The sequence below is a fragment of the Gymnodraco acuticeps genome, unplaced genomic scaffold (genome assembly GCF_902827175.1).
Source record: "Gymnodraco acuticeps unplaced genomic scaffold, fGymAcu1.1, whole genome shotgun sequence".
Lineage (NCBI taxonomy): Eukaryota > Metazoa > Chordata > Actinopteri > Perciformes > Bathydraconidae > Gymnodraco > Gymnodraco acuticeps.
In genome coordinates, this window is record NW_022989933.1 from 267,650 (window position 1) to 282,593 (window position 14,944).

General features: G+C 41.2%; 1 long non-coding RNA gene across 1 annotated transcript; it reads left to right on the forward strand.

The window, feature by feature from the left end:
• Positions 1-13,599: 13,599 nt before the first annotated feature.
• Positions 13,600-14,261, forward strand: LOC117542375. The gene is made up of 3 exons (XR_004568427.1): positions 13,600-13,719; positions 13,884-13,896; positions 14,050-14,261. It is a non-coding gene; the product is annotated as an uncharacterized LOC117542375 (long non-coding RNA).
• Positions 14,262-14,944: the final 683 nt, after the last annotated feature.

Below are 14,944 nucleotides of genomic sequence, written 5' to 3' on the forward strand. Positions count from 1 at the left end.
CTGTCTATTCTTTGGACAAACTCAAAATAATGGGCATACCTCCACCCCTCGAGAGTTATCGCTGACTCAGCCATGTTTATGCAGCACCGTACGTGGAGATGTGGATGCGCAAGTCGCGCAGGTTACGTACATATAAACCTACAAAGCACTGATATAGTAAATTAAAAAAATAATTATTTTTGTGTAGTTGTATATTGCAATAATAACGTATGGTTGTCACAAAATCCCACGGCACACCCGGACTTGCCTCACGGCACACCAGTGTGCCGCGGCACACCGTTTGGTAACCACTGATTTATGCCATGCTTTCAGTGGTAACTCAGATGCTTACATGGACTTGTGTGTTTTTACTTCATATCTAACAGAAGTAAGAGAGAAAGAGATGGGGAAGTGAGTAAAGAAAGAGATGAAGAAGAGAGAGGGATGAGAAAGAGATGGGGAAGTGAGTATGAGAGGGAGATGTGGAAGAGAGGGATAGGAAGGAGGAGAGATATTTGCGAGTTGCATACTGACTCTGAGTTTTCTCGATTAATAGCTTATATAGACAATACCATGCTTAAATAGACTCCTAAGTTATTATTTCATATGTGACAATATGTAAGAAAAGAGAGGGAAGAGTCAAATTATATTGAGAAATTGAGCAATTGATTTCATATTGGAACATTCATTTCTCAAACCTATGTTTTATGGAAGAGGAAATGTACTTCTGATAAACTAATCCTTGATCAAACGGTAAATGGTGAATTAATATAACATTTAGAATCATTGAGAAAGGGTTATTCCACAGGGACTAGCTCACATTTAACTTAAAATAACATTTCTCTGCTTTGGACTGATGAGTATATGATTCTTGCATGTTAAATGACTAACACAAACCTTACATTTATAATGTGCATGTGTTAGGAAGGCTCCCAAATCATTCTGAGGGGGCCTATCCTATTTTTGTAATTGAATGATAATGTGCTAATCCATTACTTTGAGTTGTCTGCACTCAGGAAAACATCCCTATCAAGTGTTAACCCAATAACTAGGACAGCTCTGAAGGCCAAGGGTCAGAGAGAGAGGATCACACTCTCCGGCTGCAGAGAGCAACTTATCCATGGGCAAGGAGGTCGTTCGAGATGAGAGGATTCTAATCTTCAACTTTCTGAGGAGATGGGATGCTTCTTCATCTTTCTGCTCGGTGGGCTCAGGCAGACAACTCTGCAGGACGAGCGATGGCTTCAGAGGCTTCATACAAGGTTCCATGTTTCTTGGAGGAGCAGATGTTTTCATAACCTCTCCCATCACGGGGGGGGCATCTGGATGTGCCACTTGGAATAGGCAGGTGCACTGCTCTCAAGCAGATAGCAGAAGGAATACAGGCAGATGCGCCTCTGTTTCACTGGGAGATCATAAAGTGCTCACTGAATTGAGCCACAAAAGCAGAGCAATTGGGGGGGATTGAATTATGGCGCTCTGATGAAGAAGAGTTTTGAGCCAATCAGCACCTCAGTGCTAATCTACAGATAATTGAGTTATGGCGCTCTGATGAAGAAGAGTTTTGAGCCAATCAGCACCTCAGTGCTAATCTACAGTATCAGGATGCCTTTACACACCAGACATTCTGTGTCATAAAGAGAGGAGGAAAACATGTTCTTCTAGCTCTGATACAAAGATAACATTTGAATTGAATGACCAGATGATTACAGATGTACAATTAATGATTGTTTTTGTATTCCCAATGAACAGATATGTGTTAAATAGTGGTGATAAATATATTTTGTCAGATCAGATTACACTTTCACACTAAACAAATTAATTAATTGATATTTTCAGATTTATAAGGTATTGAACAATAAGATATTTCTAATATTGATTACAGTTGATACGCTGAATAAAGAACAGATGTTTTGATATTGATTACAGTTGACACTCTGAATAAAGAACAGATGTTTTGATTTTTTCCTTTTCAGGTTGTTATACAATAAAATGTTTGATTCTTCCTTTTCAGATTGTTAAACATTTTGAGAATTGTTTAGTTTTCCCTTCAGATTTTGAAATGACATAATGATTGATAGTTGAAGTAATGTAATTAATTAAATATCATGCCTTACTCTTGAATAAAGCGTAATGAAGTAAACGTAAAGTCATGTTAAAGATTGAGGACACTGTAATTTTATAGATTACAGATTGATCGATTCATCACTGTGAATGTATACCTTAACTGGGAATCGTAGCTGGATTTCTCATAATCCTAAATTATACCTCAATTGATTTCTTATAATCCTAAATTCTAATTGTGTTTTTAATAAGTAATTGCCTTAAAGTAAATCTTTAAGATGTAAGCTGATTTAGAATTTGTGTTTGATGAATGAGATTAACTGAGTGATAAATGATAAAAGATCTTATTTTTGAAACATATATTTTGCTATAATATTTTGTATCCCATGTGTTTATTATTGTGCCTTTTGACAAAAGATGCCAAGCACTGAAGAGAGATTATTTTTATTATGATTGACTGTGTTCAATCATGGTGATTGAAGTGTTTTCAATCTTGTTCTACTTTTAATGTAATGAATGTATCTGAGCCCACCCAACTCTGAAGACGCCTATTGATTTTAAGTATTGACTGAAATATTCTTAGACTAATGTTAATTGGTTATCAATAGATTGATAAAAAGAGTGAATCTGTAAGAGAATATTTTAATCTGATCTGTTTATAGAGTTTCCTATAGTTTCTTAGATTCTGTGATACTGCAAACATATGTTTGACTTATCAGTCAAAGACTCCTCTGTAAATTGAGGTCACAGGTCAAACGCTTCTCCCATATCCTGTGGGGGGAAGGTTTCAGGCTTGTCTGCGTTTCCTTGAGACAAATAGTTTATTGTCTCCCATTTGCTATTGATTAGGTAAACGCGGGCTTCTGTGAGCCCGCCTCTCCTCATGTTGATGCGTGTTGGGTCTATTCTGGGGCAGAGATCATGATGGTGGAGCACGGGACGGTGTGAAACTAAGTGATCTCCCCGGCCGTATTAATGTACTGTGTTCAATAAAACTCTCAGTGCTTTGGCTAATGACGTTCCAGATTCCTTCATTCTACCTCAACATTGCAACAACAGAAGTTTATCTTCACACGCAGCACGTGACGGTTTTGTGTGCCCTCCCATGAAAATCATATGCCCTCCCTTTAGATTTGTTCTGGCGCCGGGTCTGTGTATGTGTTGCTTCTTTTGGGCTTGTTTTCATAGACCCGGGGGGTATACTACGAAGCAGGATTTTCGCTTAGCCGGCTAAATTCAGGGAAAACTCCGGCTTTCCGGTCCTACGAAGCTGGTTCTCTTTTTAGCAGGCTAGATCTCCATGGTAATTTATGCTTAGCGGCTAACCTGGTCGGGACCAGGTTAGGTTGCAGGCTAAGAGCTCAACTCAGTGAAAGCACTGCCTGCTGACCAATCAGAGCTCAGTGTGCGGAGTTTAAAGCGATCAAGTCATATTACAGGAGAAAGGAAATACAGAAAAGCTGCCGTTGCAGGAAAGACGGCCGGCAAAAATCACCGACTGTGTGAACGTGAACATTAATAGAATATCACCTCCATCTTCAGAGCAATCTGACTATTATAACATTAGCGTTAAGAAAGCTTACTTAAATATCTGCCACAACATAAGTAACCGGATCAGAGTAACATTAAGTACAGTCCGCGGCATATCACTTCATAATGTATCATATATCTCCTTATCTGAGTCAGCTGAGCCGTATCTGGCCGTGCAACACTCACAGTGTCACATACTGTATGCAGAAGTATTATTTTAAGCAACACATTAAGTTGACGAAACACTCGAGTCAAATGTAATTAAAGTCAGATCGTGTCTTGGACGGGGCAGTGATATCATAAACCTGTTAATGTACGCATTCAAACACTTTTTCTTTTGCCAGCTGTATTCACCTTGCAGGTGCAGCTCTGTGGCTTTTATCCTGGATAAAGTGTTTAAGTCATGGATGTTTAAAGTTTAACTTCTTCATTTTTGACTAGTATTAAAGTTCACTTTTCATTCAGGAAGTATGACGCTGCGCTGTCAGTGCGCTTCTCCATGTTTGTGATTGGTCGAATGCTCCAAATACCACCCCTTTCATGTGAACGCGCACCTAACTAGATAGGAAACGGCTGGCTTAAGCGATCCACTTGATAACCAGCGTCGTAGTACAGTTTAGCGAGAGCGCGTATGTTTTGGATTAGGCCAACCGGCTAACTCAAACATATCCAGGTTAGGTTGAACCAGCTTCGTAGTATAGGCCCCTGGTTGCTTATTTCTCTCAAATCTGGCAACAGAGTGGGCGCAGTGTCTAATAGTAGCAGTAAGCTAGCGAGAGGCTACGTTCAGCTGGTGACTCGGGACAGAGAAAATGTCAGGAATTTGGAAGCATTATAAAATTGAAAGCGAAGGCAGTGTAACAGCCAGATGCAATGTTTGCAAGGCGGAGGTTCCGCGTGGTGGAAAGAACAGAGCTACGTTCAACACGACCAATCTAATACGCCACCTGAGAAACAAACAACAACACGACGAGTAGGCTACACAGCGGCCACTCAGGTACGGGCACTGAAACAACCAACACTTTCAGAGACTTTTAAAAGGAAAGAGAAACTGCCCCAGAACAGTGAAAAGGCCAAACAAATAACAGCCAAGATAGCTGAATTCATCGCGTTGGATGACCAGCCGTTATCTGTTACCTTTTTTTCTCACATGTCATGGCCATTTCCACTGATCAAAATTCCATTGTTGAGGTCTACTAGAATAGATTTATACTGTGCAATTTTCCAAACTCACATTGGTTTCGCATACAGCATCTCTGTAAACTACGTGTATTCACTCTCTTCCACTAAACGGCTTGTTGCAGCCTGAGCCATATAATAGAAGAGTTACGACATCTCCGTTCACTCCAATGGACCACTTTTTTACAGCAATGGCGGATCGTGGAGCCTCTCATTCGTTCCCCGGAATTAGCGCCAAGGCTAGCAGAGCTGTAGTGTTGCAGCATAATAGACCGTTCGTGACGGACTTTTAAAGGTAAGAAGAAGTTTAAAGATTTATATTGCGGATATTATCAGTACATCTGATTCAAATTAACATGTGTATTAATGGATGTCAGTGGATTATCCCTAAATTAGTAGATTTAGGGAACGTTTACAGATAACAGATTAAGCTAGGATACCGAAGCAAGTTAGCAACAGACGTTGAACAGCCTTTTAATTGTAAATTCCGTTCTCTTAATGTCATTTCGTCCAACGTTGTTGAATTAGAGAAGAGGGGCTTCTAAACGGGATTGTATGCGGGGGTGGAGGGAGTTAAATATTAGATAAATATAACTTTGGTGCGTGTAAGAGTGAGTGTTTTTAGCAGAGCCATATTGGGCCCTTGTGATTATGTTGATTATTACCCGTCTGTATAATGTTGCAGCTCAGCTGATTTTGGATTGATGGCAAAGGGAGAGGGACTTAAGTGAGAGTGAAAACACAAGGTAAGTTTAATACTACTGTTTTATATAAGTAAGCATACTAAACATGTATTCTATCACTGTATTATATAAGTAATCTTGTTAGTAACCTACTGTATGGCAGGTGGAGGGGCAGTGATGTTACAGGTGGAGGAGCAAAACTGCAAGACTGCAAACTCACAAGACAGAGAAATCGAAGTTTGTTCTCCAGAGAAGAGGTTGATTTCACTTCAATTTTTTATTTCATATTTTCTAAAGATGTGGAAATGGCAACAAAAAAAACTTGAGAGCTGTAACCAAGACAACTGTAACAACATGAGTAGAGAGCCACCAAGGTTTTTCAAATCCCTCTCTTACTCCATTTTGCCAACCCAAACTTCCAGGTACATGACGGGACACCTTGCTTGTTTTTGTTGTTTGCGCTCCTCTGGCTGGGTGCTGGCAGGTGGAGGGGCAGTGATGTTACGGGTGGAGGGGCAGTGATGTTAGCTAGGTGCTGGCAGGTGGAAGAGCAATGTTTAGTCCAAATATTTCCATTGCAACAGCTAATGGAAATGATTGCAGCTGTGGATCTGTTTGGGGGTTGCTGGATGTGGTAGCTTGGCTGCTGTTGTTCCTTTTCACCTTTTTGGATTGGCTCTTGCTTCCAAAATGGCCATCTTTTAATTTGATTTTTTTTCTGTCATTTCTGATTTGTTTGGCCTCAATTCTCAGCCTCAGCCGTATGAATCTTTTTACGAGTTTTTGTTGTACTCCACAGCATGACGGAAGCCTGCTGGAGAGGGCCTGAGCTTCTTTCTCCAAGACACCCACTGCGTTGGGGAGCTGCATGAGGGAGGAACCAGTCTTGGTCCTAAATAGTTCCTCAATTTGGTGAATGAAGTCAAAGGCTTCTTGGGAGGGACGACAAAGAGCACCTGCCTTGAAGTCTTTCAAGTCCACTAACAAGCTGTTGTCACCAGAAGGACTCTCATCATGGTGCTCTGTTGCAATTTTGCATTTTTCACAGATGCTGGCAAACTTGATGATTTTGTGGACGATGTAGCCTGCAAGATGGAAGAGAATACATTTCTCAGTTTTTGTGAGGTCAGGTGCTGCTGCTCTGTTCACCGCCATCAGCTGTTCCACTCTGACTGATGGAGTGATTTTTGGCTCCCCTGTGTCCAGGAAGTCTGCCAAAAAGCTACTGTGGTCTTCCTGGTAGCTCCCAGAGCTGATGGTGGTGAGGAACTGCCCCACAGATATGATTCTCAGTGCATGATGGAATTCCACTGGAGTTGGGACAGGATTTTTAGACCTCACACAGTTGAATGTATTTTCAAGGCAGTCTTGTGTGAACCTTGACGTTAACACAAACCTGTGTCCTTGTGTAAGCATCTCCTCTTGTATGGCCAAAATTGATGTTGTTGCCATTATCACCCCTGTTTGAACAGGCTTCCAACCTCCCTTTTGACCTATCTTTATCCCACGAAATAGATGGACGATGTTCTGGAGGAAGGTGATGGCCTTTTGGTACTCCTCCATCTTGAGCCTGCTCAGGGCTGTAATTGGATGGCGAGATGACATCAGATCAAACCAACGATCAACCTGCTCCAGGAACCACACTGTCGTCAGGTATGACAGAAGGCGGTTTTCTTGCTGCACCATGTATTTCAGCCCAGCACTTGTAGCCTTACTGAACACATTTAGAGCAAGACCAACCTTCATCTTATCAAAGTGACTTGGCTCGATGGCTGCAGCTGAAAGATGGGGAGCTATTTTTAAGGCCATCCCTTCCTGAAAGGTCAATAAGTCTTTAATGGGGACCACAGAAACCTCGTTAGAGGGGAGGTTCTTTCTGTTAACAACATCCTCAGGAATTATGAAGACCTGCCCACGGACAAGGGCACTTTTTAAATTTTTTACCAGATGTGGGACATCATGCATGAAATAGAGCTGCCTGTCTGGTTTTGCTGGATGTGGCACCGATGTTTTATTTTGGTCCACCCCAAAGGATTTCCACATGGCTCGGTTAGGGCTACCCATGTCGGTGGTGACATCAAGCACATGTAGTCCTATGGATGCTGCCCTCTGTATTATATCAATAATGATTGGCCTGTACTCTGCTCCATTGGTAGAATTGCCAGTGTAATGATATGCCACTACTTGCTTCCACCGTGTTGTGTTTCCAGCCAACATAAACACACAAGCATGTGTTGCCACCCCTGTGTGACCTGGTAAAGTCACATCACCGTACAGTTTGCCTGTAATCATGTCTAACTCCACACTTGGTGTGATTGCCATTTCATCCAAGGTCAACACACACTCCCTTTCAAGGTCTGTCAATCTATCTGCCTTCAATTTTAGGAAATCAAAGACCTCTGTCAACACACCAGGCTCAAACTTAACACATTGCATCCTTCTTTGCAGTGTCCTTATTCCTGGAAGGGGAATCTTCAATTCCTGCAGAGTTTTGTAACCCATTGGTCCGCTCGCAAAGCAAATTTTTAAAGCCTTCTTAATTGTCTCATTGCTCAATTTCATCCCCTTTGTGGTGAGTCTGCCTAATGCCTTCAGTTGGTCTTTTGAAAACGTTTTCTTATATTTCTTGTCCCTAATTTTCATTGTTTTCTTGAGAGCTGCATTTTCCTTCCTGATTTTTCTTAGTGCAGCCTTTGCTTTTTTGGTGATTCCTTCTTGGCTCTTTAATTTTCTCTTTAATTGTTGTAATAGATCTGTTTGACTGGCTGCTGGTTCCCTCGTATGCTGACTGGCTGCTGGTTCCCTCGTATGCTGACTGGCTGCTGGCTGAGTGGGTGGTGTCCGCCCTCCCTCTCTCTCCTCACTAGCCATGTCCTCTCTTTCTTCACCCTCACTTTCCTTTCTCTCAGTCTCCTCATCCCTTCTTCCCTAAGAGTTCATACTTATTATACATGTGTCACCTTTCACACTATAGCTGTGATCATGAGCTATGGGCTTTGTAGATACAGGTCCCGGGGTGAATCGTGGTGCAGGGGCCCTTCTCTTTTTGACCACAGGGCGATGCACGAAGATGGTGGGTATAGCCTCTGCTCTCAGCCTAGTCTTGCCCTTTTTTGTCTTGACAAACTGGTCTGCATCAAAATGTGCCTGCGGAGTGACTTGAGGTTACTTCACACACAGAACAACTGTGTCTGAATCTTGTCTGCCCACATACATATTCCATAGTGGTTGAATACACAGTATTAGGAAACACTTTATACTTACTGGACATGTTATACTCATTACATACTGTATATAAAATATGACCAAGAATGTGAGACAACTTTATAGAAATTCATATCACATCTGTTACTGATGCCATTTGTCATACTTTGTTAAACTCACAAATAATAAAGTTCCATAACTTCAGTTGGGAACAAAGACCACACCTTATCTCCCCAAGGCAATTTCCCATCCAATAGGTGTGCTATATAGGTGTGTATAACCCTTTCTCCTGTCTGTTTATCCCTCTTTCAGCACAAGAACCAGAGGGGGATTCAATGGAGCCTGAATACCTGCACTGAGACCCTCACCCTGCACCCTGAGTCTCAACTCTGTGTTTTTCAAGCCTTTCCCTGTTTTTTTTGTATTAAACAAAACATTAAGCTTTCCCAATGGTGTGGTTTTCGTTTTGTGAAAAAGTGCAAATGCAGTGTTTGTATATAATTACCTCACATATGTTTTTGCTGTTGGTCGTGAAATTGCTCCTGCTGACTTGAGCCAGCCATTTTTTCCTCCGCTCTGTGTCAGTGGGGAAGCCGTACATTCGTACTCCTTTCTCGGAGCGATTTGAGCATCCCCAGGCAGCACAGCAAACCATGGTGGCGACTAGGAGGCAGCACAGCAAACCAGGACAACACGGAGGAAAAGGCACAGACAAACTGCATGATATGCTATTCAATGTTTATTGAATTCCATGTATTTGCAATGGATGTTCCTAAAACAACACATTTAACATCATCATCATGCTGCTGCTGCTAGTCCTTTGATAGTCACCTGTCGGTCTCCTGTCCTTTCTGAAAGCCATAAAGATGACATTAGTCATTTAGATAACTTGTGTCCTCAATTACCATGGGATTACTGAAACTACCATGAATTTAAGAAAATGGTAGACATTAATCTAATCTGAATTTTAAAGCATTACTTTAGATCCCCTCCCTCTAAATATATCAATAAACATTAGAAAGTGATGCTCCTGACTACCATACAAGTTTAAGAAGATAATATTGGTTTTAAAGAATTCAAAGCTATAAATAAACAGCAACAGGCTCTTTAACCAAGGCACTATTAGCCTAACATGTAAACTAGTTGTTCACACTAATCCTAATATTATCACTTATTATTAGCAAATTATATTTTATTTTTTAAAACATATTGATGTAAATACATACACATATCGATTTGTTGTATAAAATATTGCAAATCAAAACCTCACTAATAATTATCAAAAATCGTAGTTCTATCTCCTGTTATCAATGCATTCACATTGCCCGCCATGAACTTCCGGGGAACGATCCTCGTCTACATGAACCACGTGACGATAACCGTTTTTGGACTTCCGTTGTCGTAACTCTTCTATTATATGGCTCTGGTTGCAGCTCTCCCCCCCCCCCCCCCCCCCACTAACGGCTCGGCGGTGTCGTCAGAGTCTAACTCCCGCCTTCTCCAAATAAGGGCAAAGAGGCGGAGCCGAGGCGGGACAGAGCGGGACCTGCTGCCAACGATAGGGGTGGGCGATACCACAAAATCTAGATTCGATCCGATACCAAGTATTTCAGGGCCAGTATCGCCGATACCGATATCGATACCGATACTTTTTTTAATGAAAAGCGTCTTATGTACTTTCATATAGGGGAGAGCTGCATGACATGATTTTTTAGCTGAAATCATCATAAATAGACTAAATCTGAATTCATTTTCATGAATAAAGACAGGACAGTTTTTATAGACAAATACACGTTTTACTTTTGCAAATTTAAAGTGCAAACATGAAAAATAACAATACAAAGTGGCCAAAGTAGCGAACTGTCTTCTTGCACACATCACAGTTCGCTAAGTTTTAATGGCCAGTTGTGAAATTGCTCCACACAACGCTGCTCTTTCTCTCAGCCATCATGCGCGTGTGTGTGTTGCACTCGCGAGTCGCTGGCTGCTGCTGTCCTGCCCTGCTGGCTGCTGTCAGTCAGCTTGATAATCGGCGTTCAGGCACGGAGCCTCGAGGAGAAGAGGACAGCAGTGGAGAGAGAAGAAAAGAGCATATACTTGTGTTCGTCTGCACATAGTTTTTTGAAGAAATTGACGAGTAGAGGAGACGAGAAAAAAAGTATAACAGTATCGATCCTATTGGCTCTAGTATCGATATTTTGAAACGTAACGTAATATCGGAGGTATCGATATTTTGGGATCGATCCGCCCACCCCTAGCCAACGAGCGTGACGTTCGAGTCCTAGCTCAGGCTAAGAAGCTAAGCTAACATGCTCTCAATATCAATCGAATGTAAAACATGATTGATGAAAGTAGTAAATCGGTCAGATTTGACCCGAAGACAACAGGAGGGTTAATGCCATATTCACTTAGTAACGCATGAACAACTTTTACAAATATTTCTATATAGTCTGTGTTGGTAAATGTCATCTAGGTTGCACATTTCCTGCTGAAATACATGCATACCAAGTCACTGCGTGGCACTTTGGTTTTGATAAAACAGTGTAGTTCCACTATATAAACGTTACATTCATAATCAAACGAGACAATCTGCAAGATAATTAGCTATTTGGTATTATTCTTAATGCTTGTCATTCACACGTTAATAAAATAAAATAAGTACCGATACATAGCAGAATAATTGTGGCGGTGTTCAGCTTAATAAGCCTTGCTCAACATCATTTATTTAGCTAATAATACAGCGGGCTGCAGGCGAACCAAGTCCGCGTTACGATGCATTCCTTGATCTCCAGTTATAACGCCGGACTCCACCGCTGGCCGAAGCTAACGGAGCCCCAGGGTGCTAGCTACAGCCGCCGGGACGCGCTAGCGAGCTAGCACCCTGCAGCCCCGTTAGCTTCGGCGGCGTGGACTCCGGCGGCCCACCCGTTTTAACATTTGCTCCCGTTTAGCATTATGGGCGTCATAGCCATATAGTATAAAAGTCTTACCCAAGGCTGAATCATAAACTAAACTGTATATATGTATAAAGGGTTACGTCCTTAGCTGGCTAATAAGCTACATAACAGGCTAAGCTAACAAGCACACAAACACCTGCTAACGGGGTTAACATGTATAATATTATCATTTTACTCACCGAAAAAAGCTTAAAGTAGACTTCTTGGAAGATCTGTTAGTACATTCAAGCGCACAGCACGACATTTTAATTATCTGGTATTTGTAACAATATTCCCTAACAGGCACGATCACCACGAATACAGCTAAAGGATCAAGTACAGTAACAAACGTTGTAGCCTCTATGGTTGTAGCCTAGCAGATTGGACAAGTTGCTGTTAGCTGACAGTGAGGCATGTATCTGTCAATCAAAGTGACCACGCCCTAATGTATGCAAAAACTTTAAGACCTAATATAACAGTGACGTATCTCCAACGAGGCGTTTTGGGGAGGTATTTTCTGTTTTAGAGTTTTACTCCCTACATGGTGTACTTTGAGGGTTTTGACTGCACACCGTTTACATGCATAAAAACCTTCATAACACACAAGGGGACGGGTACTAACCGGAAAAGCATGACATGTCACCTTTAATGCATTGCATAAAGATCGGATCGGGAAAAATCGGTATCGGCAGATTGTCAAAATCAAATGATCGGATCGGGAGCACAAAAAGGTAATCGGGACATCCCTACTCGCTACCTCATAATGTTATTTGTCTTTACTCCAAATATTTCTTCTTTTTTACATTCCTGGCAGAAATAGCTTTTCTACAATGAAAGCTCATCAACAGTAGCCTATAGAGTATTTTTTTACATCTCAATGTGAATGGAAATGCTTTGAGGCCTTAAGGTAGAGGAAGTCCAATTCCTTTTTCAGACCCATACAGTGGCGGCTCCAGGGTATGGCTGGGGTATACAGCCATACCAAGTAATGGCTTAGCCCCACCATGAAAGATTATGTTAAAGTAAGCAAAAAAAAGTCCGCCGAGTAAATTGCACAGACAGCAGCGAGATTGATTTCAGTAGCCACTTGTATAATTTTCTAATCATAAATCTATCGAGTAGATCATAAATCTAATCGATAGATTTATAATTACAAAATTATAAAAATAGGGACATGTGGATATTATCCGGCTGAACAAAACGTGCATTTATCTAACAGGTTCGTTTTCCACAGACCTTATTTAGAACTATTTTCCAAAATCCTATGGAGAAATCCCATTTATTTTTGTCGAGGGAACCTTATTATATATCCATGGAGGGAACCGGTGGGAACCTTATACATCCATAGAGGGAACCCATGCGCAGCTTACTTCCGGGTTTTAGGATGCGTCACTGCACCACTCGAAGTCCCGCCCTTCTACTAGTCAACTAGAAAGACTACAAATCCCAGAGTCGCGTAAGTGATGTCATTAACATTACATATTACACTTGTGTTACTCACCGAAACCTTGTAAAGCCGGACCCGCATGCTGGCTCTTACGGAACCGACTAACTCCCCTTTTTTGTATGTACAGCTCTCAACATGCTCAGACTTGTAGTGATTTTCACCTCTTTTAATACTTTTCGCCTTCTGAAAGAAAGAGGTGAAATGTGCTAACGTGACGGCCATCTTGGTGTTGGTGAAGTGTGCGAGACCATAGTTCATTGAGCGTTTCACACAAATAAATGTGTTACTTCACAGTTTTACAACACATTTTTATTTGTTTTACTTGCAAAATTATCTTTTAAATTGAACAGCATCATATGTGTAATTTGTGGCACAATTCAAACGGGATCGAAAGATAATCTTTCTCTCGCCATTGACTTCAATACATAATTTTTCCGAAATAAGGTCCCCTGGAGGGGAGGGACTTCGCCTCTCTATTACGCTACTTCACTGTGACTGGTCAATTGCTTCAGTGGGAGGGACCAAATGCAGCTATTTAGACCAGCACAGACACAGTATGTTTAGAAAAAGGTGAAACCTTGAAGAGAGAAGCATTTGAATCCAACAGAAGCTGCATAGTATGAGGAGAGAAGTCATTTTACTTCAAGAAAATATGAAGTGGCCAGCGATTTTTGTCTTGCTGAGCATATGCTCACAGGTAAAGTAACAGACTAAAATGTGTTATAGTCATTTTGCTTATTTCATTTCAGGCTCAGAAATCCTGTTTTTAAAAAGGAACGATACAATGTTACAGTCAAGTAGTAGGAACTTGAATGTCATATAAAGCCATAACCGTTTTTATTTTCTTATCTACATTTGCAGGCTGCAGCACAAGGTATGTATTTTACCATAACTACACTGCAGATGGTAATATCATTTTCATATGAGAATGAAAGGGCACACAATATTGATGGTATATGTATCTGTAAATGAATCAATTTCTCAGGGTGTAAAAAAGTAGGCTACTTTAAAGATGCTCTCTCATCAGATATCGAAGTATCCGTGTTCTCTGCAACATCGAAGAGCGCGATTCTCAGATGGACCAGGGTCTACGGAGCCAGCTCATACAAGGTCATCGCCGCCCCCCAGAACTCCCCAGGCAACCCCGTTGGTTATGCCTTGTTTGGTCCAAACACAGTGATGGGCACCATCAACTCTCTGTCCCCAAACATCATGTATACATTCACAGTTGCAGCTCTGGATAATGCTCAAGAGATACTAAACATTGGAACTATCGATTCTTCCTCAGGTGAGGTAACCTTGTGATGTTAAAGCACTTAACTGAGTGTTTTATTCTTGTTTAGTTTCATCACACAAAAAAAACGTTCTGGTGCATGTGTTTTTAGTTAAGTTAGTACAGTAGGCCTATGGTTTTATTCTGATATTCGGGCAAACTAATTATATACATATCGTGTGTGTATATACAAAAGTATTGGGACACTCCTCAATCATTGAATACAGGTGTTTCATTCAGTTCCATTGCCACAGGTGTATCAAATCAAGCACCTAGCCCTGCAGTCTGCCTTTACAAACATTTGTGAAAGAATGGGTCGTTCTAAAGCACTTTGAGCACCAGGAAAAGCGCTTTATAAATGTAATTTATTATTATTATTAAAGAGCTCACTGAATTTGAACGTACTGTAATATTCCACCGTTGCAACAAGTCAGTTCGTGAAATGTTTTCTTTCGTAGATATTCCACGATCAACTGTAAGTGTTATTATTGCAAAGTCTAAGCGTTTAGGAACCACAGCAACTCACGTAAAGACCACGTAAAGTTACAGAGCGGGGTCGCCGAGTGCTTAAAAGTCGCCAAAGCTCTGCTGACTCAATAACTGCAGAGTGCTGCCACTGGAGTGCTGCCATGCAGAGCAGTGGAAACGT